This window comes from Scyliorhinus torazame, chromosome 4 (genome assembly GCF_047496885.1).
Source record: "Scyliorhinus torazame isolate Kashiwa2021f chromosome 4, sScyTor2.1, whole genome shotgun sequence".
Taxonomy (NCBI): Eukaryota; Metazoa; Chordata; class Chondrichthyes; order Carcharhiniformes; family Scyliorhinidae; genus Scyliorhinus; species Scyliorhinus torazame.
This window is the reverse complement of record NC_092710.1, coordinates 1,915,757-1,942,911: the sequence shown is the minus strand read 5'-3', so window position 1 is coordinate 1,942,911 and position 27,155 is coordinate 1,915,757.

Sequence of the window (27,155 nt, the reverse complement as noted above, 5' to 3'; positions counted from 1 at the left end):
CCCCGGCGGGACGGAGAATCCCCCCGGCGGGGTGTAACAGAACACTGGCTCGGCGGGACGGAGAATCCCCCCGGCGGGACGGAGAATCCCCCCGGCGGGGTGTAACAGAACACTGGCTCGGCGGGACGGAGAATCCCCCCGGCGGGGTGTAACAGGAAACTGGCTCGGCGGGACGGAGAATCCCCCCGGCGGGGTGTAACAGGAAACTGGCTCGGCGGGACGGAGAATCCCCCCCGGGGGGGTGAACCAGGAAACTGGCTCGGCGGGACGGAGAATCCCCCCGGCGGGGTGTAACAGAACACTGGCTCAGCGAGACGGAGAATCCCCCCGGCGGGGTGTAACAGAACACTGGCTCGGCGGGACGGAGAATCCCCCCGGCGGGGTGTAACAGAACACTGGCTCGGCGGGACGGAGAATCCCCCCGGCGGGGTGTAACAGAACACTGGCTCGGCGCGACGGAGAATCCCCCCGGCGGGGTGAACCAGGAAACTGGCTCGGTGGGACGGAGAATCCCCCCGGCGGGGTGTAACAGGAAACTGGCTCGGCGGGACGGAGAATCCCCCCGGCGGGACGGAGAATCCCCCCGGCGGGGTGTAACAGGAAACTGGCTCGGCGGGACGGAGCATCCCCCCGGCGGGGTGAACCAGGAAACTGGCTCGGCGGGACGGAGAATCCCCCCGGCGGGGTGTAACAGGAAACTGGCTCGGCGGGACGGAGAATCCCCCCGGCGGGACGGAGAATCCCCCCGGCGGGGTGTAACAGGAAACTGGCTCGGCGGGACGGAGCATCCCCCCGGCGGGGTGAACCAGGAAACTGGCTCGGTGGGACGGAGAATCCCCCCGGCGGGGTGTAACAGAACACTGGCTCGGCGGGACGGAGAATCCCCCCGGCGGGGTGTAACAGGAAACTGGCTCGGCGGGACGGAGTATCCCCCCGGCGGAGTGAACCAGGAAACTGGCTCGGCGGGACGGAGAATCCCCCCGGCGGGGTGTAACAGAACACTGGCTCGGCGGGACGGAGAATCCCCCCGGCGGGGTGTAACAGAAAACTGGCTCGGCGGGACGGAGAATCCCCCCGGCGGGGTGTAACAGAAAACTGGCTCGGCGGGACGGAGAATCCCCCCGGCGGGGTGTAACAGAACACTGGCTCGGTGGGACGGAGAATCCACCCGGCGGGGTGTAACAGAAAACTGGCTCGGCGGGACGGAGAATCCCCCCGGCGGGGTGAACCAGGAAACTGGCTCGGCGGGACGGAGAATCCCCCCGGCGGGGTGTAACAGAACACTGGCTCGGTGGGACGGAGAATCCCCCCGGCGGGGTGTAACAGAAAACTGGCTCGGCGGGACGGAGAATCCCCCCGGCGGGGTGTGACAGAACACTGGCTCGGCGGGACGGAGAATCCCCCCGGCGGGGTGTAACAGAACACTGGCTCGGCGGGACGGAGAATCCCCCTGGCGGGGTGTAACAGGACACTGGTTCGGCGGGACGGAGAATCCCCCCGGCGGGGTGTAACAGAACACTGGCTCGGCGGGACGGAGAATCCCCCCGGCGGGGTGTAACAGGAAACTGGCTCGGTGGGACGGAGTATCCCCTTGGCGGGGTGTAACAGGACACTGGTTCGGCGGGACGGAGAATCCCCCCGGCGGGGTGTAACAGAACACTGGCTCGGCGGGACGGAGAATCCCCCCGGCGGGGTGTAACAGGAAACTGGCTCGGTGGGACGGAGTATCCCCTTGGCGGGGTGTAACAGGAAACTGGCTCGGCGGGACGGAGAATCCTCCCGGCGGGGTGTAACAGGAAACTGGCTCGGCGGGACGGAGAATCCCCCCGGCGGGGTGTAACAGAACACTGGCTCGGTGGGACGGAGAATCCCCCCGGCGGGGTGTAACAGAACACTGGCTCGGCGGGACGGAGAATCCCCCCGGCGGGACGGGGAATCCCCCCGGCGGGACGGAGAATCCTCCCGGCGGGGTGTAACAGGAAACTGGCTCGGCGGGACGGAGAATCCCCCCGGCGGGGTGTAACAGAACACTGGCTCGGCGGGACGGAGAATCCCCCCGGCGGGGTGTAACAGAACACTGGCTCGGCGGGACGGAGAATCCCCCCGGCGGGGTGAACCAGGAACCTGGCTCGGCGGAACGGAGAATCCCGCCCTTGGTTTCCAGAATGTTCCCCAAAACCAAAGTTAATGACTTCCGCAGAAACATGGAGACACCTGGGCACTAACACGCATGTACACACTCACCTGGGCACTAACACGCATGTACACACTCACATGGGCACTAACACGCATGTACACACTCACCTGGGCACTAACACGCATGTACACACTCACATGGGCACTAACACGCATGTACACACTCACCTGGGCACTAACACGCATGTACACACTCACATGGGCACTAACACGCATGTACACACTCACCTGGGCTCTAACACGCATGTACACACTCACCTGGGCACTAACACGCATGTACACACTCACCTGGGCACTAACACGCATGTACACACTCACCTGGGCACTAACACGCATGTACACACTCACCTGGGCACTAACACGCATGTACACCCTCACCTGGGCACTAACACGCATGTACACACTCACCTGGGCACTAACACGCATGTACACACTCACCGTGGCACTAACACGCATGTACACACTCACCTGGGCACTAACACGCATGTACACACTCACCTGGGCACTAACACGCATGTACACACTCACCTGGGCACTAACACGCATGTACACACTCACCTGGGCACTAACACGCATGTACACACTCACCTGGGCTCTAACACGCATGTACACCCTCACCTGGGCACTAACACACATGTACACACTCACATGGGCACTAACACGCATGTACACACTCACCTGGGCACTAACACGCATGTACACACACATGGGCACTAACACGCATGTACACACTCACCTGGGCACTAACACGCATGTACACACTCACATGGGCACTAACACGCATGTACACACTCACCTGGGCTCTAACACGCATGTACACACTCACCTGGGCACTAACACGCATGTACACACTCACCTGGGCACTAACACGCATGTACACACTCATCTGGGCACTAACACGCATGTACACACTCACCTGGGCACTAACACACATGTACACCCTCACCTGGGCACTAACACGCATGTACACACTCACCTGGTTTGACAGGGGGGTGGGAATCAGAGTGTGAGCTTAGAAGGTGTCAGAACTGAAGGGGAAATACAGAACCAAAATAAAAGAACACCATCACCCTCAGGCAGAGCAGAAAAGGTGACAAGTGTGAGACGGGAGGTGGCCAATGCAGGACTGAGGGTGTTGTACATAAATGCGCGCAGTATACGGAACAAGGTCAATGAGCTTGTTGCGCACATTGAAATTGGCCGGTACGATGTTGTGGGCATCACAGAGACGTGGCTGCAAGGGGCTCAGGGCTGGGATCTAAATATCCAAGATATGTGTCCTATCGAAAGGACAGGCAGATGGGCAAAGGGGGCGGGGTTGCATTGTTAGTAAGGAATGAAGTTAAATCGATAGCAAGGAGCGAGATAGGATCAGAAGGCAGAGAATCTCTGTGGGTAGGGTTGAGGAACCGCAAAGGTAAAATGACCCTGACGGGAGTTATGTACAGGCCCCTGAGCAGTAGTCAGGATGTGGGGCAGAAAATAAATCAGGAGATAGAAAAGGCTGTAAAAACGGCAATATTACAATAATCATGGGGGACTTCAATATGCAGGTGGACTGGGAAAATCAGGGTGGTCGTGGATCCCAAGAAAAGAAATTTGTGGAATGTCTAAGAGATGTTTTTTTGGGAGCAGCTTGTGACAGAGCCGACTAGGGAACAGGCAATTCTGGATTTGGTGATGTGTAATGAGGCAGACTTGATTAGGGATCTTAAGGTGAAGGAACCCTTAGGGAGCAGTGACCACAATATGATAGAATTTACCCTGCAGTTTGAGAGGGAGAAGCTGGATTCAGATGTAACAGGATTACAATTACATAAGGTTATCTACAAAGACATGAGGGAGGAGCTGGCCAGAGTTGATTGGAGAAGGGGCCTGGCAGGGAAGACAGTGGAACAGCAATGGCAGGAGTTTTTGGGGGTTATTCGGGAGGCACAACAGAAATTCACCCCAAGGAGGAGGAAACATGCTAAGGGGAGGACAAGGCATCCATGGCTGACGAGGGATGTCAAGGACAACATAAAGGCTAAAGAAAAAGCATACAAAGTGGCGAGCATTAGTGGGAAGCCAGAGGATTGGGAAGCCTTTAAAAGCAAGCAGAGGACAACCAAAAAAGCAATAAGGGGGAGAAGATGAAGTACGAGTACAAGCTAGCTAGTAATACAAAGGAAGATAGGAAGAGTTTTTTCAATATATAAAAGGTGAGAGAGAGGCAAAAATAGACATTGGGCCACTGGACAACGTGGCTGGAGAAGTAATAATAGGAAACAAAGAAATGGCAGAGGAACTGAATAGTTACTTTGCATCAGTCTTCACGGCGGAAGACACCAGTGGGATGTCAGAGCTCCAGGAGAACCAGGGGGCAGAGGTGAGTGCAGTGACCATTACTAAGGAGAAGGTTCTGGGGAAACTGAAAGGTCTGAAGGTGGATAAATCACCTGGACCAGATGGACTACACCCCAGGGTTCTAAAAGAGATAGCTGAGGAAATTGTGGAGGCACTGGTGATGATCTTTCAGGAATCACTGGAGGCAGGAAGGGCCCCAGAGGACTGGAAAGTGGCGAATGTAACACCACTGTTTAAGAAGGGAGGGAGGCAGAAGACCGGTTAGCCTGACTTCGGTCATTGGTAAGATTTTATAGTCTGTTATTAAAGTTGAGATCGCGAAGTACTTCGAAGTGCATCGTGAAATAGGACTGAGTCAGCACGGTTCGTCAAGGGGAGGTCATGTCTGACAAATCTGTTGGAGTTCTTTGAGGAGGTAACAGGGAAGTTAGACAAAGGAGAACCAGTGGACGTGATTTATTTAGATTTCCAGAAGGCCTTTGACAAGGTGCCGCATAGGAGACTGTTCAATAAGTTAAGAGCCCATGGTGTTCAGGGTAAGATCCTGGCATGCATAGAGGATTGGTGACTGGCAGAAGGCAGAGAGTGGGGATAAAGGGGTCTTTTTCAGGATGGCAGCTGGTGACTAGTGGTGTGCCTCAGGGGTCTGTGCTGGGACCACAACTTTTCACAATATCCATTAATGATCTGGAAGAAGGAACTGAAGGTGCTGTTGCTAAGTTGCAGATGATACAGAGATCTGTAGAGGGACAGGTAGTATTGAGGAAGCAGGGGGGCTGCAGAAGGATTTGGACAGGCTAGGAGAGTGGGCAATGAAGTGGCAGATGGAATACAATGTGGAAAAATGTGAGGTTATGCACTTTGGAAGAAGGAATTTAGGCACAGACTATTTTCTAAATGGGGAAATGCTTCGGAAATCAGAAGCACAAAGGGACTTGGGAGTCCTTGTTCACGATTCTCTTGAGGTTAACGTGCAGGTTCAGTCGGCAGGTAGGAAGGCAAATGCAATGTTAGCATTCATGTCGAGAGGGCTGGAATACAAGACCAGGGATGTACTTCTGAGGCTGTATAAGGCTCTGGTCAGACCCCATGTGGAGTACTGTGAGCAGTTTTGGGCCCCGTATCTAAGGGAGGATGTGCTGGCCTTGGAAAGGGTCCAGAGGAGGTTCACAAGAATGATCCCTGGATTGAAGAGCTTGTCGTATGAGGAACGGTTGAGGACTCTGGGTCTGTACTCGTTGGAGTTTAGAAGGATGAGGGGGGATCTTATTGAAACTTACAGGATACTGCGTGGCCTGGATAGAGGGGACGTGGAGAGGATGTTTCCACTTGTAGGAAAAACTAGAAGCAGAGGACACCATCTCAGACTAAAGGGACGATCCTTTAAAACAGAGATGAGGAGGAATTTCTTCAGCCAGAGGGTGGTGAATCTGTGGAACTCTTTGCCGCAGAAGGCTGTGGAGGCCAAATCACTGAGTGTCTTTAAGACAGAGATAGATAGGTTCTTGATCAATAAGGGGATCAGGGGTTATGGGGAGGAGGCAGGAGAATGGGGATGAGAAAATATCAGCCATGATTGAATGGCGGAGCAGACTCGATGGGCCGAGTGGCCTAATTCCTGTCCTATGTCTTATGGTCTTACGGTACGCACACATGGGCATAAACTGTTATGCACACACACACACAGACACATACGGGCACAAACAGTCATGCACACATATATACAAAGAAGAAAGAAATGTACAGCACAGGAACAGGCCCTTCGGCCCTCCAAGCCCGTGCCGACCATGCTGCCCGACTAAACTACAATCTTCTACACTTCCGGGGTCCGTATCCCTCTATTCCCATCCTATTCACGTATTTAAATATAGGCACAAACAGTTATGTACACTGTTATGGGCCAGGGTTTAAAAACACCAAGTATATTATGGAGTTCACCTGACATAGAAATCCCACACGGCTACAGCAATCTATGTATGACCCTTAATGAATTTCCCCTTAACTGTTCCAATTCAGAAACAATATCCAAGTATAAACCCCTTTTCAAAGACATGGCCCAGCACACGGCATTCTCACTGGTATAAGACTTGTTATCGATACTCTGTCCCCCTTTTCAAACAGCAGATTTGAGTTCCTTACAGAATGCAATTCTCTCTTTTAAGTTGCCAAGCCGTCTGGAAACAGCTTTAAAAAGGAAGATAGGGAGGCAGGCCCCCCCCAAAAAAATCTGTTTTCTGTCTGAGCCCACAGTAGCCCAATGTGAAAGTCCCCAAAACTCAGAGCCACACCCACATAATGACACTGAAGTCATGTGAAAAATTAAAATCGCTTATTGTCACAAGTAGGCTTCAATTGAAATTACTGTGAAAAGCCCCTAGTCGCCACATTCCGGCGCCTGTTCGGGGAGGCTGGTACGGGAATTGAACCGTGCTGCTGGCCTGCCTTGGTCTGCTTTCAAAGCCAGCGATTTAGCCCAGTGAGCTAAACCAGCCTGTGATGAGTCAAAAAGCTTTCTTAAAGGGGCACTCCCATGAAAACACACACATGGACACTAATAGGAGTGCACAGGCACATGGGCAGAAATCAGTGTGCACACACATGGGCACAGACACGCATGTACACACACATGGACACAGACACTCATGTACACACACATGGGCATAGACAAGCATGTACACACACATGGACACAGACACTCATGTACACGCACATGGACACAGACACTCATGTACACACACATGGGCACAGACACGCATGTACACACACATGGACACAGACACTCATGTACACACACATGGGCACAGACACGCATGTACACACACATGGACACAGACACTCATGTACACACACATGGGCACAGACACGCATGTACACACACATGGGCACAGACACGCATGTACACACACATGGGCACAGACACACATGTACACACATGGGCACACACATGATGCAGAAACATGTCGCTGTGTGAGATTATCGGCCAGTGTCCACGCACCAAGTGAAAGCGGATGCTGCCCACCTAGTTTTAAGCTTGTTTATAGTTCATGTTGGGCTTGTGCGGAAGGTTTAACACAGCGATGATCAGCGACAGGAAATCTTGAGGTGTCACCGTGTATGCGACTAACTGAAACTCAGATCAACTTCGCCGCCTTCAACAGGCCAGCTCAGCTCAGAAAGAAAGCAGGGATTTTAACCCGATTCTAACCTGCCACGATCAACATTCCGCTCGGTAAGTCCCGTTTTACATTAACTCCACTGATTTTAAACAGATAAATATATTCACTATATATATTTAAAACAGCCAGGCCTATGTAATCAAGGCAATGTCTGATTAATACCTCCTCTACATCCCTCACACTCACCCTCTCTAACACTACCTCTCCACTCTCTCTCCCACTCTCTCTCACTAACCCTCTATCCCTCCACTCCCTCTCCCTCTCCCTATCTTCCACTCTCTCTCTCATGAACCCTCTATCTCTCCACTCCCTATCCCACTCTCCCTCTCTCCCTCTCTCTCTCTCTCTCACTAACCCTCTATCCCTCCACTCCCTCTCCCTCTCCCTATCTTCCACTCTCTCGCTCATCAGCCCTCTATCTCTCCACTCCCTATCCCACTCTCCCTCTCTCCCTCTCTCTCTCTCTCACTAACCCTCAATCCCTCCATTCCCTCTCCCTCTCCCACTCTTAAAGAACTTAAGCAAGGAGTCAGGAGGGCTAGAAGGGGTCACGAAAAGTCATTGGCAAATAGGGTTAAGGAAAATCCCAAGGCTTTTTACACGTTCATAAAAAGCAAGAGGGTAGCCAGGGAAAGGGTTGGCCCACTGAAGGATAGGCAAGGGAATCTATGTGTGGAGCCAGAGGAAATGGGCGAGGTACTAAATGAATACTTTGCATCGGTATTCACCAAAGAGAAGGAATTGGTAGATGTTGAGTCTGGAGAAGGGTGTGTAGATAGCCTGGGTCACATTGAGATCCAAAAAGACGAGGTGTTGGGTGTCTTAAAAAATATTACGGTAGATAAGTCCCCAGGGCCTGATGGAATCTACCCCAGAATACTGAAGGAGGCTGGAGAGGAAATTGCTGAGGCATTGACAGAAATCTTTGGATCCTCACTGTCTTCAGGGGATGTCCCAGAGGACTGGAGAATAGCCAATGCTGTTCCTCTGTTTAAGAAGGGTAGCAAGGATAATCCAGGGAACTACAGGCCGGTGAGCCTTACTTCAGTGGTAGGGAAATTACTGGAGACAATTCTTCGAGACAGGATCTACTCCCATTTGGAAGCAAATGGATGTATTAGTGAGAGGCAGCATGGTTTTGTGAAGGGGAGGTCGTGTCTCACTAACTTGATAAGAGTTTTTCGAGGAGGTCACTAAGATAATTGATGCAGGTAGGGCAGTGGATGTTGTCTATATGGACTTCAATAAGGCCTTTGACAAGGTCCCTAATGGTAAACTAGTACAAAAGGTGAAGTCACACGGGATCAGGGGTGAGCTGGCAAGGTGGATACAGAACTGGCTAGGTCATAGAAGGCAGCGAGTAGCAATGGAGGGATGCTTTTCTAATTGGAGGGCTGTGACCAGTAGTGTTCCACAGGAATCAGTGCTGGGACCTTTGCTCTTTGTAGTATACATAAATGATTTGGAGGAAAATGTAACTGGTCTGATTAGTAAGTTTGCAGACGACACAAAGGTTGGTGGAATTGCGGATAGCGATGAGGACTGTCAGAGGATACAGCAGGATTTAGATTGTTTGGAGACTTGGGCGGAGAGATGGCAGATGGAGTTTAATCCGGACAAATGTGAGGTAATGCATTTTGGAAGGTCTAATGCAGGTAGGGAATATACAGTGAATGGTAGAACCCTCAAGAGTATTGAAAGTCAGAGATTTCTAGGTGTACAGGTCCACAGGTCACTGAAAGGGGCAACACAGGTGGAGAAGGTAGTCAAGAAGGCATACGGCATGCTTGCCTTCATTGGCCGGGGCATTGAGTATAAGAATTGGCAAGTCATGTTGCAGCTGTATAGAACCTTAGTTCGGCCACACTTGGAGTTCCTGCTCCTGATCACTGTCCAGTAATCCCTGGGTTAGAGAGAGAGGGGAAATCAGCCAGGGTTCCTGCTCCTGATCACTGTCCAGTGAACCCTGGGCTACAGAGAGAGAGGGGAAATCAGCCAGGGTTCCTGCTCCTGATCACTGTCCAGTGATCCCTGGTTTAGAGAGAGAGAGGGGAAATCAGCCAGGGTTCCTGCTCCTGATCACTGTCCAGTGATCTCTGGGTTAGAGAGAGAGAGGGGAAATCAGCCAGGGTTCCTGCTCCTCATCACTGTCCAGTGACCCCTGGGTTAGAGAGAGAGAGAGGAAATCAGCCAGGGTTCCTGCTCCTGATCACTGTCCAGTGATCCCTGGGTTAGAGAGAGAGGGGAAATCAGCCAGGGTTCCTGCTCCTGATCACTGTCCATTGATCCCTGGTTTAGAGAGAGGGGAAATCAGCCAGGGTCCCTGCTCCTGATCACTGTCCAGTGATCCCTGGGTTAGAGAGAGAGGGGAAATCAGTCAGGGTTCCTGATCACTGTCCAGTGATCCCTGGGTTAGAGAGAGAGGGGAAATCAGCCAGGGTTCCTGCTCCTGATCACTGTCCAGTGATCCCTGGGTTAGAGAGAGAGGGGAAATCAGCCAGGGTTCCTGCTCCTGATCACTGTCCAGTGACCCCTGGGTTAGAGAGGGAGAGGGGAAATCAGCCAGTGTTCCTGCTCCTGATCACTGTCCAGTGATCCCTGGGTTAGAGAGAGAGGGGGGAAATCAGCCAGGGTTCCTGCTCCTGATCACTGTCCAGTGATCCCTGGGTTAGAGAGAGAGGGGGGAAATCAGCCAGGGTTCCTGCTCCTGATCACTGTCCAGTGATCCCTGGGTTAGAGAGAGAGGGGAAATCAGCCAGGGTTCCTGCTCCTGATCACTGTCCACTGATCCCTGGGTTCGAGAGAGAGAGTGGGGAAATCAGCCAGGGTTCCTGCTCCTGATCACTGTCCAGTGATCCCTGGGTTAGAGAGAGAGAGGGGAAATCAGCCAGGGTTCCTGCTCCTGATCACTGTCCAGTGATCCCTGGATTAGAGAGAGAGGGGAAATCAGCCAGGCTTCCTGCTCCTGATCACTGTCCAGTGATCCCTGGGTTAGAGAGAGAGGGGGGAAATCAGCCAGGGTTCCTGCTCCTGATCACTGTCCGGTGCTCCCTGGGTTAGAGAGAGAGAGGGGAAATCAGCCAGGGTTCCTGCTCCTGATCACTGTCCAGTGATCCCTGGGTTAGAGAGAGAGAGGGGAAATCAGCCAGGGTTCCTGCTCCTGATCACTGTCCAGTGATCCCTGGGTTAGAGAGAGGGGGGAAATCAGCCAGGGTTCCTGCTCCTGATCACTGTCCAGTGATCCCTGAGTTAGAGAGAGAGGGGAAATCAGCCAGATTTCCTGCTCCTGATCACTGTCCAGTGATCCCTGGGTTAGAGAGAGAGAGGGGAAGTCAGCCAGGGTTCCTGCTCCTGATCACTGTCCAGTGATCCCTGGGTTAGAGAGAGAGACGGGAAATCAGCCAGGGTTCCTGCTCCTGATCTCTGTCCAGTGACCCCTGGGTTAGAGAGCGAGAGGGGAAATCAGCCAGGGTTCCTGCTCCTGATCACTGCCCAGTGATCCCTGGGTTAGAGAGAGAGAGGGGAAATCAGCCAGGGTTCCTGCTCCTGATCACTGTCCAGTGATCTCTGGGTTAGAGAGAGAGAGAGGGGAAATCAGCCAGGGTTCCTGCTCCTGATCACTGTCCAGTGATCCCTGGGTTAGAGAGAGAGGGGAAATCAGCCAGGGTTCCTGCTCCTGGTCACTGTCCAGTGATCCCTGGGTTAGAGAGCGAGGGGGGAAATCAGCCAGGGTTCCTGCTCCTGATCACTGTCCAGTGATCCCTGGGTTAGGGAGAGAGAGGGGAAATCAGCCAGGGCTCCTGCTCCTGATCACTGTCCAGTGATCCCTGGGTTAGAGAGAGAGAGTGGAAATCAGCCAGGGTTCCTGCTCCTGATCACCGTCCAGTGACCCCTGGGTTAGTGAGAGAGAGGGGAAATCAGCCAGGGTTCCTGCTCCTGATCACTGTCCAGTGATCCCTGGGTTAGAGAGAGAGGGGAACTCAGCCAGGGTTCCTGCTCCTGATCACTGTCCAGTGATCCCTGGGTTAGAGAGAGGGGAAATCAGCCAGGGTTCCTGCTCCTGATCACTGTCCAGTGATCCCTGGGTTAGAGAGAGAGGGGAACTCAGCCAGGGTTCCTGCTCCTGATCACTGTCCAGTGATCCCTGGGTTAGAGAGAGAGGGGAAATCAGCCAGGGTTCCTGCTCCTGATCACTGTCCAGTGATCCCTGGGATAGAGAGAGAGAGGGGAAATCAGCCAGGGTTCCTGCTCCTGATCACTGTCCAGTGATCCCTGGGTCAGAGAGAGAGAGGGGAAATCAGCCAGGGTTCCTGCTCCTGATCACTGTCCAGTGATACCTGGGTTACGGAGAGGGGAAATCAGCTGAAGAAACAGGAGTAGAATGAGACCATTCAACCCCTCGAGCCCTTTACACAGAATACGTATATCTGCTCTCTGAGTGAATTCCCTGTGCCGTGGAATGTTGTTGAAACCATTATCAAAGATGTTGTTGCAAGTTATTCCAGGATATCAGGCAGAGTCAACATGGTTTAGTGAAAGGGAAACCTCGTTTAGCCAATTTATTGGAGCTCTTTGAAGGAGTGACCCGTGTTGTGGGTAGAGGGGAACCGGTGGATGTACTGTGTTGAGATCTCCGGAAGACATTTGACAAGGTGCCTCATTAAAGGTTATTGCAGAAAGTAAAAGCTTATTGTGTAAGGGGGTAACGTGGATTGCGGATTGGCGAACAGGAAACAGAGAGGAGGTCTAAATGGGCCATTTTCTGATTGCCAGGAAGTGACGATTGGTGAGTCACAGGGATCAGCGCTGGGGCATCAACTCTCTACAATTTATATCAATGACGTGGATGGCGGGACTGAAGGGCTGGATATTAAATTCACTGACGGCACAGAGATAGGTCGGACAGTAAGGTGTGAAGAGGACGTAAGGAGGTTACAAAGAGACACAGAGAGGCTCAGTGAGTGGGTAAAGAGCTGGCAAATGGGGGAAATGTGACATTGTCCAATTGGTCAGGAAGGATACAAAATACACTGATTGTCTAAATGGTGGAGATTACAGAACTCTGAGGTACAGAGGGATCTGGGGGTCCGAGTGGATGGATCACAAACGGCTGGAGTACAGGAGCAGCGAGTCACTGGGAACGTTAACAGTGTTATTGTTTATTGGGGGGGGAATTGAATATAAAAGTCGGGAGGATGTGCTTCAGTTGTCCAGGGCATTGGGGCGAGCACATCTGGAGGAGTGTGGACAGAATCCGTCTCCTTAGTGAAGGAAAGATGTCAATGTTTTGGAATCAGTTCCCAGAAGGTTTCCTGGACTAACACCAGGAATGGGCGGGATTTCCCCTGAGGAAAGGATGGAGAGGTTGGGATTGTGTCCGCTGGAGTTTATCAGACTGAGAGGAGACTTGGTCCAAACCTTTCAGAGGCTGAGGGGTGTTGACAGGGTGGATGTGGAGAGGATGTTTCCTCGTCTGGAACAATCTAGAACGAGGGGGTTAGAAATAAAGGGGACGTCCATTTCTAACGGAGATGAGGAGAATTTAATTCCCTCAGGGAGCGGCGAGTCTCTGGAATTCTCTTCCTCAAAAGCGGGAGCAGAATCTGGGAATATTATTCAGGCAGAGCCGGAGAGATTGATCATTGACGAGGGGGGTGAAAGGTTATCGCGGGGGTCGGCAGGAATGTGGGGTCGAGGTTACAGTCAGGTCAGCCGACGATCGTATAGAATGGTGGGGCAGGCTGGAGGGCCCGAGCGGCCTCTGCTGGGTTTGGATGGTTGTCAGAACATCCAGAATCCTCTGCCTTTTTTTGGGGTGAATTCATCGTCAGTGGAACCCCGCCTTTGCGGGAATAGTAACTGCAAATCATTGAAGACCAACTGTTGGCCAAGTAACTAAGGACAGGTTTATTACAAATTCAAACCAAAGGTAGAGGCTCCATCTCAGTACGAGGATTAAAATCTGGCTTCAGACCTGCCCGCTCTGCACCGAGGTCCCTGCGTTGGTTCCCCCACTGTTTCCCTGGTTGAAGTTGCACTGGTGAGGTCGGATCTGCTTGACCTCCTTCACTGGGAGTCTCCCCTGGTACCGGCCCCTCCCACTGTTCACTGGGAGCGAGCTCAGGCAGTGGGCCTGTCTCCCATCTCCGTCAATGGCCAAAGTGTCGCTTCAAAATCCTACCCTGTGCCGTCGCTTGGCAGGACAGTGGCCCCCGTCTTGGACGTTCTCAGTACCAAGACCAATCGGCCCCTCAGCTGGAGCTACGCTAGGCGTGGCGCGTGGGGTAGCCTGTGTGGGCTAACTGGAAGCATGCTATCGCTGTCCTTAGTGACACAGACAATGGCCTCTCCAGATCAACGTTGGACGTCTGAACTGCGCGATCCATTTGACGAGGGGCGTGAGGGCGCAGTCTGAATGTTCTATCCCGTTAAACGTCCCCACCTTCTGGAATTCCGTTCCATTGCCCCAGGCAACCACTCCTGTTTCGCCTTAGCCAGTGAAACATTGGCGCAGTTAAATTGGCTTAAATTGCTTTTAGATTCATCTACGGGGTGTGGGAGTCGCTGGTGAGGCCCAGCATTTATTACCCGTCCCTAGTTGCCCTTCAGAAGGTGGGGGTGAGCTGCCTTCTTGAACCCGCTGCAGTCCCCGAGGTGTAGGTGCACCCACTGTGCTGTTAGGGAGGGAGTTCCAGGCTGTTGCCCCGGCGACAGTGAAGGAACGGCCGATATATTTCCCAGTCGGGGTGGGGAGTGACTCGGAGGGGAGCCTCCAGGGGGGGGGGGGGTTCCCAGGTATCTACTGCTCTTGTCCTTCTAGATGGAGGTGGGCGTGGGTTTGGAAGGTGCTGCCTGAGGAACCTCGGTGAGTTGCTGCGGGGCATCTTGTAGATGGGACACACGGCTGACACTGTGCGCCGGGGGGGGTGGGGGGGAGGGAGTGAATGTTTGTGGAAGGGGAGCGATCAAGTGGGGCTGCTTTGTCCTGGATGGTGTCGAGCGTTTTATAGAATCATAGTACTTACAGAGCAGAAGGAGGCCATTTGACCCATCGAGTCTGCACCGGCCCTTGGAAAGAGCTCCCTGCTCAAGCCCACACCTCCCTATCCCCATAACCCAGTAGCCCCACCTAATCTTTTCGACACAAAGGGACAATTTATCATGGCCAATTCACCTACCCTGCAAATCTTTGGACTGTGTGAGGGAACCGGAGCACCCGGAGGAAACCCACGCAGACAGGGGGAGGACGTGCAGACTCCGCACAGACAGAGACCCAGCGTGGAATCGAACCCAGGTCCCTCGCGGTGTGAGGCAGCAGTGCTAACCACTCGATGCGACCATCAATTCACTCGAAGACATGTGGAGAAGTAAACCATGGTTTACATCAGCTTAGAACTGAGCCTGCCTGTGACCGGGTACAACACTGAAGGCGGCCCCGCAGGTCAGCAGCTCTTATACTTCCTGTAAAGGGGCTGGAGCCATGGGCACAGCCCGTACATGTCCCAACATATCCCCTGTGGGTGAAGCCACACAATGGCCCATAGGCAGAGCTCACAGGGTTAATAACCTCACACAGTGCACTGGAGAATTATCAGTAATTCTACATTCACCACACCACTTAAGGTGTGTGCATTGGTTTTGTGAACCTTGGCCGTCGGTCGAAGAGTTCTTCCTGCCAGGCTGTAGCTGATCAGAAGCAATTGGTGAATCGCTTCGTGTTCTTTGAAGAAGGCTCTCAGCGTCTGTGGTCTGCGTTGAGAGTCAAATGCCTCCCGTGTCGAAATGTCAGTGAATCATCGCCAGGCCTCCTTTATCTGTTTAGGAATATCCCCCTTCCGAGGCTGGAAGAGTCCTTGATAACAAGCCAACTCTGGGAGCTGTCTGGGAGAACACAGCCCCTTCCCCTAGCCCCCTGTGTTGATGCATCGTCTGTACGTCCCGGCTTCAGAGAGAGTGGACGAAACGCACCAATAACCATGAAGGTGCAGTGCCTGCAGAACGTGGTTAGAAGCCTCTTCCTGCCGCGCTTTCCAACGCCACCTCGAGCACTGAACAAACAGCACATGTAACGGTGGCTCCGCAGAGCTGATCGACTCGGGAGGAAGCGCCCAGAATAGGGGGCCATCGCCTGGAAGGATGGGAATTCTGAGGGGTCCCCAGGGGCCGCTTTGGCCGGGCATGGGGCGTAAACCCTGAGAACCCACCCACCCAAAATCCATCACCGCATTGGCTCGGAAGGTGCACCACTCTCTTTTTCAGCACACTTCCCCCCCCACCACCACCCCCTCCCCCTCTCCTGAAATCTCTTCAAAACTTTGTCCAAATTGGCCAGTTGTTGCTCCACAGCCGATCCCGTGATTAAAATATTGTCCAATTCACCAAGACCCTGGGGAAACCCGACAGCAAGCTCTCCAGAATCTGCTGGAAAACAGCTTGTGGGGCTGGGGCTGATGTATCCTCTTGGTGTAGCACCCAGTTCGAACTGCAGGTCGCAGTAGTCATGTCCAACCAGGTTAATGTCAAACCGCAAGTCAACTTGGCACAGAGAATTACTATTTTGGGGAAGGGGGAATGTATCTAGATTCATGGCATGATTTACCATCACCATGCAAGCTCCATAGATAGAGCACGTTTTATCCTGTTTGTGAACAGGCACAATAGGTGCCGCCCATTCAGTAAATTGTATGTCCTAATGATGCCCAAGTCGATTAGTAGTTGTAGTTCTGCGTCTAGCTTCTCCACTGAGATTTAGGGCACAGATCTTGCTCTAGAAAATCTTTGGCTGGCTTACAACATGGATTTTTGAAATAAATCCTCAGCAATCCTCTGACAGTGAAGCACTCCCTCAGTACTGACCCTCTGACAGTGCGGCACTCCCTCAGTACTGACCCTCTGACAGTGCGGCACTCCCTCAGTACTGACCCTCTGACAGTGCAGCACTCCCTCAGTACTGACCCTCTGACAGTGCGGCACTCCCTCAGTACTGACCCTCTGACAGTGCGGCACTCCCTCAGTACTGACCCTCTGACAGTGAGGCACTCCCTCAGTACTGACCCTCTCACAGTGCAGCACTCCCTTAGTACTGACCCTCTGACAGTGCAGCACTCCTTCAGTACTGACCCTCTGACAGTGCGGCACTCCCACAGTACTGACCCTCTGACAGTGCAGCACTCCCTCAGTACTGACCCTCTGACAGTACAGCACTCCCTCAGTACTGACCCTCTGACAGTGCGACACTCCCTCAGTACTGACCCTCTGACAGTGCGGCACTCCCTCAGTACTGACCCTCTGACAGTGCGGCACTCCCTCAGTACTGACCCCCTGACAGTGCAGCACTCCCTCAGTACTGAGCCTCTGACAGTGCGGCACTCCCTCAGTACTGACCCTCTGACAGTGCGGCACTCCCTCAGTACTGAGCCTCTGACAGCGCAGCACTCCCTCAGTACTGACCCTCTGACAGTGCGGCACTCCCTCAGTACTGACCCTCTGACAGTGCGACACTCCCTCAGTACTGACGCTCTGACAGTGCAGCACTCTCTGTTGAAGTCAGGTATTTCGAATACAACTAGTATAGGTAAAAGATAGCTGTTTAAGCATAAATATTAAGCCCCAGTTTTAAATACCCATTTATACAGCATAATTCACTTTTACTGAGGTCTGTTGTTCTGGCAAATGCATATTTTCAAAGTCAGTGTGACATTAAAACAGCACAGTTGCAAAACAATTTGACACTGCTTGTGCTAATTGTCAAGGACAAGGACTGAGTTCCATGGCAACGAGGTGGCAGGAGTCCAGTGCAGTTTGTAAAGCATTGAATCATATATATATTTTACTCAATCTTTCTCGATATGAAGTCTCCATTGTTACATTAGCCAAGCTAGCTTAAAACCAGTTTATTGCTGGTAAAGATTAGCAGAATATCACATTCCATAACATGCAGACATGAAAGAATTAAAAGCTGATGTTGCACATTGAAGATGGACGGCTTGCCATCAAATCAAATGTCTTTGAGTCTAACCCAAACCAATTCGGATTATATTGGGGGGTGATTAGATGACTTAAGACAGATATGGAAGGGTATAACTGAAAAGCTTCCGCCCGCCATTTTAGTATTGTCTGTCCTTAATTGCTGCCTTTAATTCTCAGAGTCTTTGTGCAGTGTATTGTGTGGTGTTGTGATGTTGTGTTGTGTTGTCTTTCTGTTAGTTAGTGTTGAGTTGTCTTTTGGGGGTACTGTCTTTGATTTTTTGATTCTGTCAGTCTGTTTTGTACTTGAGTTTGAGTTTAGCTGAAGTTTACCTCTCTCTCTCTCTCTCTCTTCATGTTTCATTGCCAGACTTTGACCTATTAAAAGTTACTTTCGAGCTGTCTGCCTAAGCAAAAAAGATAATGGGCGAAATTCTCCGGAAACGGCGCGATGTCCACCGACTGGCGCCCAAAACGGCGCCAATCAGTCGGGCATCGCGCCGCCCCAAAGGTGCGGAATGCACTGCATCTTTGGGAGCCGGGCCCCAACCTTAAGGGGCTAGGTCGGCGCCGGACGAATTTCCGCCCCGCCAGCTGGCGGAAACGGCCTTTGTTGCCCCACCAGCTGGCGCGGAAATGACATCCCCGGGCGGGGAATGCGCGGGAGCGTCAGCGGCCGCTCACGGCATCCCCGCGCATGCGCAGTGGAGGAGGGGGTCTCTTCCCCCTCCGCCATGGTGGAGACCGTGGCGGAGGCGGAAGGGAAAGAGTGCCCCCACGGCACAGGCCCGCCCGCGGATCGGTGGGCCCCGATCGCGGGCCAGGCCACCGTGGGGGCACCCCCCGGGGCCAGATCGCCCCGCCCCCCCAGGACCCCGGAGCCCGCCCGCGCCGCCTTGTCCCGCCGGTAAGGTAGGTGGTTTAATCTACGCCGGTGGGACAGGCATTTTAGCGGCGGGACTTCGGCCTATCCGGGCCAGAGAATCGCGCGGGGGGGGGCCCGCCGACCGGCGCGGCGCGATTCACGCCAGCCCCCCCAGCGATTCTCCGACCCGGTGGGGGCTCGGAGAATCTCGCCCCATGTCTGTAATTCTCTGAAAGCTTCGAATTGTCTACGAATTGCCTTTTAAATGACTTTCAAATTGTAATCAAGCGACTACAAATAAAACAATTCTTTTTGGCACCTGAGAAGTTTTAACTGAAGTTCCTGCTGAGTTCCAGTATTCGCAAAGTGCTTCTGGTAACCGAATAGCAGAAATAATATAAATTTCTTCAACTTTACGCAGTCGAATAATACTAGGAATCGAACAACTTGGCAGAGTCCAGAAATATTACAAATCTTACAACTTGTCGTATTGCGCCAGGACTTTGATTCATCAACTAAGCTTCCCACAAACTTCGCGTAGTTCGACAGGTTAAGATCCTTAAATTACAGATTTCAACAATTGGCGATACAGCCAGGAGTCAACATTATTTCAAATACAAGATTTCCCTCACTACTGACCCTCCGACAGTGCGGCACTCCCTCAGTACTGACCCTCTGACAGTGCAGCACTCCCTCAGTACTGACCCTCTGACAGTGCGGCACTCCCTCAGTACTGACCCTCCGACAGTGCGGCACTCCCTCAGTACTGACCCTCCGACAGTGCGGCACTCCCTCAGTACTGACCCTCTGACAGTGCGGCGCTCCCTCAGTACTGACCCTCTGACAGTGCAGCACTCCCTCAGTACTGACCCTCTGACAGTGCGGCACTCCCTCAGTACTGACCCTCTGACAGTGCAGGACTCCCTCAGTACTGACCCTCTGACAGTGCGGCACTCCCTCAGTACTGACCCTCTGACAGTGCAGCACTCCCTCAGTACAGACCCTCTGACAGTGCGGCACCCCCTCAGTACTGACCCTCTGACAGTGCTGCACTCCCTCATTACTGACCCTCTGACAGTGCGGCACTCCCTCAGTACTGACCCTCTGACAGTGCAGCACTCCCTCCGTACTGACCATCTGACAGGACAGTGCGGCACTCCCTCAGTACTGACCCTCTGACAGTGCAGCACTCCCTCAGTACTGACCCTCTGACAGTGCAGGACTCCCTCAGTACTGACCCTCTGACAGTGCGGCACTCCCTCAGTACTGACCCTCTGACAGTGCGGCACTCCCTCAGTACTGACCGTCTGACAGTGCGGCACTCACTCAGTACAGACCCTCTGACAGTGCGGCACTCCCTCAGTACTGACCCTCTGACAGTGCAGCACTCCCTCAGTACTGACCCTCTGACAGTGCAGCACTCCCTCAGTACTGACCCTCTGGCAGTGCAGCACTCCCTCAGTACTGACCCTCTGACAGTGCGGCACTCCCTCAGTACTGACCCTCTGACAGTGCGGCACTCCCTCAGTACTGACCCTCTGACAGTGCAGCACTCCCTCAGTACTGATAGTCTGACAGTGCAGCACTACCTCAGTACTGACACTCTGACAGTGCGGCACTCCCTCAGTACTGACCCTCTGACAGTGCAGCTCTCCCTCAGTACTGACCCTCTGACAGTGCGGCACTCCCTCACTAATGACCCTCCGACAGTGCGGCACTCCCTCAGTACTGACCCTCTGACAGGGCAGCACTCCCTCAGTACTGACCCTCTGGCAGTGCGGCACTCCCTCAGTACTGACCCTCTGACAGTGCAGCACTCCCTCAGTACTGACCCTCTGACAGTGCGGCACTCCCTCAGTACTGACCCTCTGACAGTGCGGCACTCCCTCAGTACTGACCCTCTGACAGTGCGGCACTCCCTCAGTACTGACCATCTGACAGTGCAGCACTCCCTCAGTACTGACCCTCTGACAGTGCGGCACTCCCTCAGTACTGACCCTCTGACAGTGCGGCACTCCCTCAATACCGACCCTCTGACAGTGCGGCACTACCTCAGTACTGACCATCTGACAGTGCAGCACACCCTCAGTACTGACCCTCTGACAGTGCGGCACTCCCTCAGTACTGACCCTCTGACAGTGCAGCACTCCCTCAGTACTGACTCTCTGACAGTGCAGCACTCCCTCAGTCCTGACCCTCTGACAGTGCCGCACTCCCTCAGTACTGACCCTCCGACAGTGTAGCACTCCCTCAGTACTGACCCTCTGACAGTGCAGCACTTCCTCAGTACTGACCCTCTGACAGTGCGGCACTGCCTCAGTACTGACCCTCTGAGAGTGCAGCACTCCCTCAGTATTGACCCTCCGACAGTGCAGCATTCCCTCAGTACTGACCCTCTGACAGTGCGGCACTCCCTCAGTATTGAACCTCTGACAGTGCGGCACTCCATCAGTACTGACCCCCTGACAGTGCGGCACTCCCTCAGTACTGACCCTCTGACAGTGCGGCACTCCCTCAGTATTGACCCACTGACAGTGCGGCACTCCCTCAGTACTGACCCTCTGACAGTGCGGCACTCCCTCAGTACTGACCCTCTGACAGTGCGGCACTCACTCAGTACTGACCCTCTGACAGTGCGGCACTACCTCAGTACTGACCCTCTGACAGTGCTGCACTCCCTCAGTACTGACCCTCTGACAGTGCGGCACTCCCTCAGTACTGATCCTCTGACAGTGCGGCACTCCCTCAGTACTGACCCTCTGACAGCGCGGCACTCCCTCAGTACTGACCCACTGTCAGTGCGGCGCTGCCTCAGTACTGACCCTCTGACAGTGCAGCGCTCCCTCAGTACTGACCCTCTGACAGTGCAGCGCTCCCTCAGAACTGACACTCTGACAGTGCTGCATTCCCTCAGTACTGACCCTCTGACAGTGCGGCACTCCCTCAGTACTGACCCTCTGACATTGCTGCACACCCTCAGTACTGACCCTCTGACAGTGCGGCACTACCTCAGTACTGACACTCTGACAGTGCTGCACACCCTCAGTACTGACCCTCTGACAGTGCAGCAATCCCTCAGTACTGACTCTCTGACAGTGCAGCACTCCCTCAGTCCTGATTCTCTGACAGTGCCGCACTCCCTCAGTACTGACCCTCCGACAGTGCAGCACTCCCTCAGTACTGACCCTCTGACAGTGCGGCACTCCCTCAGTACTGACCCTCTGACAGTGCGGCACTCCCTCAGTACTGAACCTCTGACAGTGCGGCTCTCCCTCAGTACTGACCCTCTGACAGTGCAGCACTCCCTCAGTACTGACCCTCTGACAGTGCGGTGTTCCCTCAGTACTGATCCTCTGACAGTGCGGCACTCCCTCTGTACTGACCATCTGACAGTGCGGCACTCTCTCAGTACTGACCCTCTGACAATGTGGCACTCCCTCAGGACTGACCCTCTGACAGTGCAGCACTCCCTCAGTACTGACCCTCTGACAGTGCGGCACTCCCTCAGTACTGACCATCTGACAGTGCGGCACTCTCTCAGTACTGACCCTCTGACAGTGCGGCACTCCCTCAGCACTGACCCTCTGACAGTGCAGCACTCCCTCAGTACTGACCCTCTGACAGTGCAGCACTCCCTCAGTACTGACCCTCTAACTTGCGGTACTCCCTCAGTACTGACCCTCTGACAGTGCGGCACTCCCTCAGTACTGACCCTCTGACAGTGCGGCACTCCCTCAGTACTGACCCTCTGACAGTGCGGCACTCCCTCAGTACTGACCCTCTGACAGTGCGGCACTCCCTCAGGACTGACCCTCTGACAGTGCGGCACTCCCTCAGTACTGACCCTCTGAGAGTGCGGCACTCCCTCAGTACTGATCCTCTGACAGTGCAGAACTCCCTCAGTACTGACCCACTGACAGTGCGGCACTCCCTCAGTACTGACCCTCTGACAGTGCAGCACTCCCTCAGTACTGACCCTCTGACAGTGCGGCACTCCCTCAGTACTGACCCTCTGACAGTGCGGCACTCCCTCAGCGCTTACCCTCTGACAGTGCGGCACTCCCTCAGTACTGACCCACTGACAGTGCGGCACTCCCTCAGTACTGACCCTCTGACAGTGCAGCACTCCCTCAGTACTGACCCTCTGACAGCGCGGCACTCCCTCAGTACTGACCCTCTGACAGTGCAGCGCTACCTCAGTACTGAACATCTGACAGTGCAGCACTCCCTCAGCACTGACCCTCTGACAGTGCGGCACTTCCTCAGTACTGACCCACTGACAGTGCGGCACTCCCTCAGTACTGACCGTCTGACAGTGCAGCACTCCCTCAGTACTGACCCTCTGACAGTGCGGCACTCCCTCAGTACTGACACTCTGACAGTGCAGCACTCCCTCAGTACTGACCCTCTGACAGTGAGGAACTCGCTCAGTACTGACACTCTGACAGTGCGGCACACCCTCAGTGCTGACCCTCTGACAGTGCAGAACTCCCTCAGTACTGAACCTCTGACAGTGCGGCACTCCCTCAGCACTGACCCTCTGACAGTGCAGCACTCCCTCAGGACAGACCCTCTGACAGTGCGGCAGTCCCTCAGTACTGACCCTCTGACAGTGCGGCACTCCCATAGTACTGACCCTGTGACAGTCCAGCACTCGCTCTGTACTGACCCTCTGACAGTGCAGCACTCCCTCAGCACTGACCCTCTGACAGTGCAGCACTCCCACAGTACTGACCCTCTGACAGTGCGGCACTCCCTCAGTACTGACCCTCTGACAGTGCAGCTCTCCCTCAGTACTGACACTCAGACAGTGCGGCACTCCCTCACTAATGACCCTCCGACAGTGCGGCACTCCCTCAGTACTGACCCTCTGACAGGGCAGCACTCCCTCAGTACTGACCCTCTGGCAGTGCGGCACTCCCTCAGTACTGACCCTCTGACAGTGCAGCACTCCCTCAGTACTGACCCTCTGACAGTGCGGCACTCCCTCAGTACTGACCCTCTGACAGTGCGGCACTCCCTCAGTACTGACCCTCTGACAGTGCGGCACTCCCTCAGTACTGACCATCTGACAGTGCAGCACTCCCTCAGTACTGACCCTCTGACAGTGCGGCACTCCCTCAGTACTGACCCTCTGACAGTGCGGCACTCCCTCAATACCGACCCTCTGACAGTGCGGCACTACCTCAGTACTGACCATCTGACAGTGCAGCACACCCTCAGTACTGACCCTCTGACAGTGCGGCACTCCCTCAGTACTGACCCTCTGACAGTGCAGCACTCCCTCAGTACTGACTCTCTGACAGTGCAGCACTCCCTCAGTCCTGACCCTCTGACAGTGCCGCACTCCCTCAGTACTGACCCTCCGACAGTGTAGCACTCCCTCAGTACTGACCCTCTGACAGTGCAGCACTTCCTCAGTACTGACCCTCTGACAGTGCGGCACTGCCTCAGTACTGACCCTCTGAGAGTGCAGCACTCCCTCAGTATTGACCCTCCGACAGTGCAGCATTCCCTCAGTACTAACCCTCTGACAGTGCGGCACTCCCTCAGTATTGAACCTCTGACAGTGCGGCACTCCCTCAGTTCTGACCCCCTGACAGTGCGGCACTCCCTCAGTACTGACCCTCTGACAGTGCGGCACTCCCTCAGTATTGACCCACTGACAGTGCGGCACTCCCTCAGTACTGACCCTCTGACAGTGCGGCACTCCCTCAGTACTGACCCTCTGACAGTGCGGCACTCACTCAGTACTGACCCTCTGACAGTGCGGCACTACCTCAGTACTGACCCTCTGACAGTGCGGCACTCCCTCAGTACTGACCCTCTGACAGTGCGGCACTCCCTCAGTACTGACCCTCTGACAGTGCGGCACTACCTCAGTACTGACACTCTGACAGTGCTGCACACCCTCAGTACTGACCCTCTGACAGTGCAGCAATCCCTCAGTACTGACTCTCTGACAGTGCAGCACTCCCTCAGTCCTGATTCTCTGACAGTGCCGCACTCCCTCAGTACTGACCCTCCGACAGTGCAGCACTCCCTCAGTACTGACCCTCTGACAGTGCGGCACTCCCTCAGTACTGACCCTCTGACAGTGCGGCACTCCCTCAGTACTGAACCTCTGACAGTGCGGCTCTCCCTCAGTACTGACCCTCTGACAGTGCAGCACTCCCTCAGTACTGACCCTCTGACAGTGCGGTGTTCCCTCAGTACTGATCCTCTGACAGTGCGGCACTCCCTCTGTACTGACCATCTGACAGTGCGGCACTCTCTCAGTACTGACCCTCTGACAATGTGGCACTCCCTCAGGACTGACCCTCTGACAGTGCAGCACTCCCTCAGTACTGACCCTCTGACAGTGCGGCACTCCCTCAGTACTGACCATCTGACAGTGCGGCACTCTCTCAGTACTGACCCTCTGACAGTGCGGCACTCCCTCAGCACTGACCCTCTGACAGTGCAGCACTCCCTCAGTACTGACCCTCTGACAGTGCAGCACTCCCTCAGTACTGACCCTCTAACTTGCGGTACTCCCTCAGTACTGACCCTCTGACAGTGCGGCACTCCCTCAGTACTGACCCTCTGACAGTGCGGCACTCCCTCAGTACTGACCCTCTGACAGTGCGGCACTCCCTCAGTACTGACCCTCTGACAGTGCGGCACTCCCTCAGGACTGACCCTCTGACAGTGCGGCACTCCCTCAGTACTGACCCTCTGAGAGTGCGGCACTCCCTCAGTACTGATCCTCTGACAGTGCAGAACTCCCTCAGTACTGACCCACTGACAGTGCGGCACTCCCTCAGTACTGACCCTCTGACAGTGCAGCACTCCCTCAGTACTGACCCTCTGACAGTGCGGCACTCCCTCAGTACTGACCCTCTGACAGTGCGGCACTCCCTCAGCGCTTACCCTCTGACAGTGCGGCACTCCCTCAGTACTGACCCACTGACAGTGCGGCACTCCCTCAGTACTGACCCTCTGACAGTGCAGCACTCCCTCAGTACTGACCCTCTGACAGCGCGGCACTCCCTCAGTACTGACCCTCTGACAGTGCAGCGCTACCTCAGTACTGAACATCTGACAGTGCAGCACTCCCTCAGCACTGACCCTCTGACAGTGCGGCACTTCCTCAGTACTGACCCACTGACAGTGCGGCACTCCCTCAGTACTGACCGTCTGACAGTGCAGCACTCCCTCAGTACTGACCCTCTGACAGTGCGGCACTCCCTCAGTACTGACACTCTGACAGTGCAGCACTCCCTCAGTACTGACCCTCTGACAGTGAGGAACTCGCTCAGTACTGACACTCTGACAGTGCGGCACACCCTCAGTGCTGACCCTCTGACAGTGCAGAACTCCCTCAGTACTGAACCTCTGACAGTGCGGCACTCCCTCAGCACTGACCCTCTGACAGTGCAGCACTCCCTCAGGACAGACCCTCTGACAGTGCGGCAGTCCCTCAGTACTGACCCTCTGACAGTGCGGCACTCCCATAGTACTGACCCTGTGACAGTCCAGCACTCGCTCTGTACTGACCCTCTGACAGTGCAGCACTCCCTCAGCACTGACCCTCTGACAGTGCAGCACTCCCACAGTACTGACCCTCTGACAGTGCGGCACTCCCTCAGTACTGACCCTCTGACAGTGCAGCTCTCCCTCAGTACTGACACTCAGACAGTGCGGCACTCCCTCACTAATGACCCTCCGACAGTGCGGCACTCCCTCAGTACTGACCCTCTGACAGGGCAGCACTCCCTCAGTACTGACCCTCTGGCAGTGCGGCACTCCCTCAGTACTGACCCTCTGACAGTGCAGCACTCCCTCAGTACTGACCCTCTGACAGTGCGGCACTCCCTCAGTACTGACCCTCTGACAGTGCGGCACTCCCTCAGTACTGACCCTCTGACAGTGCGGCACTCCCTCAGTACTGACCATCTGACAGTGCAGCACTCCCTCAGTACTGACCCTCTGACAGTGCGGCACTCCCTCAGTACTGACCCTCTGACAGTGCGGCACTCCCTCAATACCGACCCTCTGACAGTGCGGCACTACCTCAGTACTGACCATCTGACAGTGCAGCACACCCTCAGTACTGACCCTCTGACAGTGCGGCACTCCCTCAGTACTGACCCTCTGACAGTGCAGCACTCCCTCAGTACTGACTCTCTGACAGTGCAGCACTCCCTCAGTCCTGACCCTCTGACAGTGCCGCACTCCCTCAGTACTGACCCTCCGACAGTGTAGCACTCCCTCAGTACTGACCCTCTGACAGTGCAGCACTTCCTCAGTACTGACCCTCTGACAGTGCGGCACTGCCTCAGTACTGACCCTCTGAGAGTGCAGCACTCCCTCAGTATTGACCCTCCGACAGTGCAGCATTCCCTCAGTACTGACCCTCTGACAGTGCGGCACTCCCTCAGTATTGAACCTCTGACAGTGCGGCACTCCCTCAGTTCTGACCCCCTGACAGTGCGGCACTCCCTCAGTACTGACCCTCTGACAGTGCGGCACTCCCTCAGTATTGACCCACTGACAGTGCGGCACTCCCTCAGTACTGACCCTCTGACAGTGCGGCACTCCCTCAGTACTGACCCTCTGACAGT